This window comes from Equus caballus, chromosome 23 (genome assembly GCF_041296265.1).
Source record: "Equus caballus isolate H_3958 breed thoroughbred chromosome 23, TB-T2T, whole genome shotgun sequence".
NCBI lineage: Eukaryota > Metazoa > Chordata > Mammalia > Perissodactyla > Equidae > Equus > Equus caballus.
In genome coordinates, this window is record NC_091706.1 from 37,258,729 (window position 1) to 37,263,915 (window position 5,187).

General features: G+C 44.2%; 1 long non-coding RNA gene across 1 annotated transcript; it reads left to right on the forward strand.

The window, feature by feature from the left end:
• Nucleotides 1–2,473: 2,473 nt before the first annotated feature.
• Nucleotides 2,474–4,984, forward strand: LOC138920292 (uncharacterized). Its single transcript, XR_011431173.1, has 2 exons — nucleotides 2,474–2,650; nucleotides 4,506–4,984. It is a non-coding gene; the product is annotated as an uncharacterized lncRNA (long non-coding RNA).
• Nucleotides 4,985–5,187: the final 203 nt, after the last annotated feature.

Genomic DNA, 5,187 nt, shown 5'->3' on the forward strand with positions numbered 1-5,187 from the left:
CCATCTGAGGGTCTCAGGATTGATCTTACAACTAGGTAGAGAGAGTGACAGCCTCCGAGCTTTGACTAGAACAGGGGTGCACAACCTCGCCACTATTGACATTTGGGGTCAGATAATTCTTTGCTGTAGGAGACTGTCTGGTTCATTGGGGGTAATCAGTGGCACCCCTGGCCTCTACCCATTAGATGCTAGTAGCACTCCCCCAAGATGTGACAATGAAAAGTGCCTCCAGATGTGCCAAATGTGCCCCCCGGGAGTAGGGAATCACCTCCCCAGTTGAGAATCAGTGACTTGGACCATGATCACAGGTTTCTATCCAATTAATCAATTCAACTGCCCAGCCGCAGTTTTATTAATAAGTATTAATTACTAATAGCAAGTTAACACATATCAATGCTAATAATTGAATATTAATATTAGTTATTAATAATTATTAGGGATTACTGACGAGTTATTACCTCTTGGGGAAGGGTGGAATGGTGGAGAAGGGAGAAGAGCAGGGGCCTGAGGGGCGTGTGCAGACATGTGCAGACCCTCTCAGGACTCGGCCTGGGCTGCCCTGGTGAATCTCAGAAGCCCACTGACAGCATCTACTTTAACCAAATTATTTTAGGCTGTAAAATTAAAGGCTTAGCTTTTCATGTCACCCTTTATCTAGTGAGAAGAGGGGCTGACACAACACAGCAGTTAGGAAAGAAGATTAAGAATTAGAAAGACTTCAATTCAAATCTGGCTCTGCCTCTTATTCAATGTGTGCAATCAGATGAGTTATCTTCCTTCTCTGAGCCCCGTCTTTCCCATCTACCAAATGGGGCTCATAACACAGACCTCATTATGCCGTTGTGAGGATTCCGTGAGTCCAAGGAGGCCTGGTGCCTGGGATGCGCTCAGCAATGGCGGATGTTCTGTGCAACATGCCCAGATACTCAGCCTTGGGGCTCCTTGGTTCTATTGCTGTAATTAATCCTGGGGTGGGGGTGGGCTGGGAGTCCTCAGTGTTCACAGACACGTTTCTCTAGTTCTCTGGAGAGATTGATCCAGAGTAGTATGAAGGGTTGGTGGGTTAAACATGAGACATTAAAAAAAGAAATTAGAGAGGATCTTTCTTCCTTTGTAAGTTGCAAAATGATATCATCTCCTGTCAACAGACACTCTGGACACAACATAATTTTGGTTATTTTTCATCTATGAAGAGTGAAAACAAGATGTAAACCCCCAGAGCTCCCTTCCGTTTTCTTGTACTTATTTTCTCTCCCCTCCCCTTCACGCCCCTTCATACACAAGTCTTTTGTCCTGAGAAGAGTTCTCCTTCATTTGGAAGGGCAATTCCCTTTGACTAGTACTGTAACTCCCCAAGAAATGGATGCGGCGCAGCAGGGGGCACCGAGAAATATGGTCTGGTGAGTTGGTAAAACATACCGGCAGATTGGTTGCAACTTCCAGGGGCCGACACAATGGAAAAGTCTCAGATCTTGGGTCCTTTACCTTGACTAAGAGGATTGATAGATCTCTGATGTTAGAGAATTTAGATGTTTAACAAGAGGTTAGGGAATCCTAAACAAGGATTAAATGTGGTCACCTTTTGCACTAGTACCCCTAAAATAAACACAATTTGATGAAAAGGAATAAGAAATTTCTAAGACTCCTTGGAACATCACATTTGCCTACAAATAAACTTTATGAGAAATCATAGCTTTCAGTAAGTCTCTGATGTTCCAGAAAACTCTAGTTTTACAGGAACAACTAAAGACCCCAAAGTTGAGATTATCCACGTATCCAGATGATGAGAACAGAACAAAAAAGAAAAAGAATTACCGGCTGGGTTTTCAAAGAGAGCATGAGACTTGGGGAACCTGCCTAGTTTTTAATTATACTGGATGTGAAAGCTGAGTATTTGCCAGTAAACCTAAGCAAAGGAAGCTTGACACTTGCCAGGTTGAATTTCCAGAAAGGTACATGCAGATTTTCCTCTTTACCCTTGAGTCTTGAAGATGGAAGCCTCTCATTACGTTTTATCAAACTCTGAGCCAATGCATTCTCTTCTGCAAGAACTATCAAAAAGTAAAGCCAATATTCTTCTGCTTCTTCCTGCCAAGAATGGCTCCATATCCCCAAGATGAATCTTTGCAAAATAGTCTTAAATATTCACTTGTTCCAAGACATTCTGGGCTACTTACCCTGGTTCTTGGTGTGATCCCAGCACCCTCCTGGAGACTCAAAGTGCAGGCAGAAGTGGCTATCACAGATTTGTGTCAAATAACGAATTCACTAAATATATATGGAAAGCCCTATGATAACTAGGTTATTGTGCTAGATTCTTGGACTATAGAGATATTAAAAAAACCAGTCTTTTCTAAACAGATCATTATCATATTGTGTGGTGACTGCATAATAATCTTTATTGCTATACAAGCAGGGAATTATGATGTCCATGACGAAGCGCAGTTAAGTAAGTCTGGGAGCCAAGGAGGGTGTTGAGAAGGAGTATCAGAAAGATCCCCAGGAGCAGGTGACCATGATTTGAGTTTGAAGGAATGAATAGGTGCTAGATGGTTAAGATGGGGACTGTCTGTGTCAAGTGCAGCTACGAACAGTTCGCCTAAGCCGCCAGGCAGAGGTCTGCTGAGATCACAAGTCCCGCACTTCACAGGTGAGGAAATTGAAGTCCAGAAAGTGAAATGACACTCTAAATCTGACAGCTGCTTAGTTGCACAGCTAGGACCAGAATGTAGGATGTTTTCCATTGAACGATGCTGTCTTGAAAGGGTGAAAATGTGAGGCTGAGCATTTTAGTTGCTTCGCCTAGAAATCCCATGAAGCACACTCAAAGGCACGCAGCAAGCTTGAAACAGAATAATCATTTCTATGATGAGAACATACCCTTTCTTTACAAGAGTGTTAGAAAAAGCAAGAGTTGGGAAAATGGACCTACGAAGAAGGTCACAGGAAGTAAATCCTGTATGAGCATAAGAAAGAGAAGCATTCACCCTATTTCTTAACCCCTGAGAGCCCTGTAATACTATTGTTTGTAAAAATGTGAAAACCATGTTTGCAACATATATGCACATAGGGGATAATCATTTAAAGTATATTTTCTGTAGTATTTCCATCTCCTAGAATGATTGTTGCCCTGGGGCTCCCCACTCATTGAAGCAATGGATTTAAGGGCTTCAGGAAAAGGGCAGAGACCAATTATAATAATAAAGTTATTTCTCATCTTGGATTGTCAAATAGGACTTTTGAGTCACTAGCAAGATAATAGCCTTCAATGCCAGGCTTTGGGGAAGAGAAATGAATTCCTAAATTCCTTGAGCTTCCACTAACATATGAAGAGCCAGGGCTTGTGGGCTGGCTCATAAGCTTCTAGAAATCTTGAGTGGAGAAAACTCAGGATATAATGTAAGGGAAGTCTCATTATAGGGGAAGGGCAGGGAGAATTCTGGCCTCTCAGCTTGGGCTTTGGAGCAAGAAGGTAAGGACGGGAAAGGGCCAAAGAAAGAAATGTGTGTTTATGGTTCCCCCGTTTGAGAGAATCTTGAGTGGCTCCAGTACTGAAGTTGGTGGCCCGCTCCCCGCGGTCGAACCTCTGTTTTACAACTCCAGGGGCACCCATTCATCACGTTGCATTCTTTGGGAATGGCCTTTCCTGGTGTGGTGCAAGGTGGTGGCCCTGTCCCTAGGCATGGCCTGGTGAACATTTCAGGTCTTTAGGAGAAATCTGAAGGAGGGAGATGGTGCAGGTGCAGCACCAGTAGAGGGAAGTGGCTCCAGAGATGAGTCTGAGGAAGCCCTTTTGGCTCTGCTGAGCCTTGGCATGTTGGGCAAAGGATTTGAAGCTTGCTGCTTTGCCTGGTGAGAAGCCAGAGGTGCTAACAGGAAGGCCAGACCAGCAAGAGCCTGGGGGACCAGAAATAGGCAACTGCCAAGGGCATGAAGTTACCACAAAGGTCAACCATGGACATTGGGGGACACTATTTCACACCATAAGTCCAGGTGGGACCATCCTCAGCAGATGCCACCCCGTGCCAGGTCTGCAGAGAGGGACAGTGCCTGGGACAGCTGCCTCGCGCCACCTCAGCCCCCCTTCTGTAACCCCACTGCCCCATGATCGGAAATATCTCAAGCTTCCATGTTTGCTCAGAAATCATCCTGAAAAAGAGGAAGAGGGGAGAAACGGCTCTATTTAAAGAGTTTAAAGTTAAATTAAATGACTATTTGTCCAAAAGAGTCATTTTCATATGGAGACACTATTAATTGTAGAGTTAAACTCCACCCCTCCTCTTACCCCATTTCCCCACTAACTAGCAGGATTGGGAGAGAAGCTGGTAGCAAGGAAGATTAGATCATTTAAAAATATAAAGAAGCTTTTTTTGTTTTCGTTTTTTGCCGACACAGTGAAGTATGTGAATTTTTACAATCCTGTTCTACCAGGTTGTTCCTAACTCTTAGCCCATTAGATGAACAGCTCTTAAAATACTCTATTGTAATTTGTCTGATGTTCCTAGCAGTCCTCTGCTTTCCGAGTAAAGAAGAGAGTAACTGCTGAGTGTACACACTCTGAGACAGAGTAAAGTGCCACACTCTTGGGGCTGGAGGCAAGCTGGGAGACCATCTTGTCAATACATTTTTATCTTCAGAGAGGAAGCTGCAGCCCAAGAAGCTTCCGCTTCGTGTCTCCTGGAACATTCTCTGAGAGCTCTGAGTTGCTACAAGAGAAGTCTGACTAGCCACCTGCACATGCTCGAGGCCATGTCTAGGTGTCCAGATGCCAACCCCCACTGAGTCAAGCCTTTCACCATTCCCATCAATATGCCAAACAGTGAGTGAGCTATCTGAGACCAGAATTCCTCTTTACCATATGAATTCCACCAGAAGTATGACTTCGGTTCACATCACATGGAACAGGAAAAACACCAACCTGAGACCTGCCCAAATTCCTGATCCACAAAATCATGAGATAAAAATAAAATGATGGTTGTTTTAAGCTGACTAGTTTTTGGGTGGTCTGTTCTCCAGCAATAGGCAACCAGTAAAGTGGAAAGTCCAACAGGATGTCAGGGAAGAAGAGGTTAATGCTTACTTTGGGGTTCTCTGGGATGGAGGAGGTAGGCCTTAAGTATGGCCTTGAGGATGAGCAGGCCATGGGCAAGTGGAGATGGTGAGGGGTGTGGGAGAGCATTCCTAATG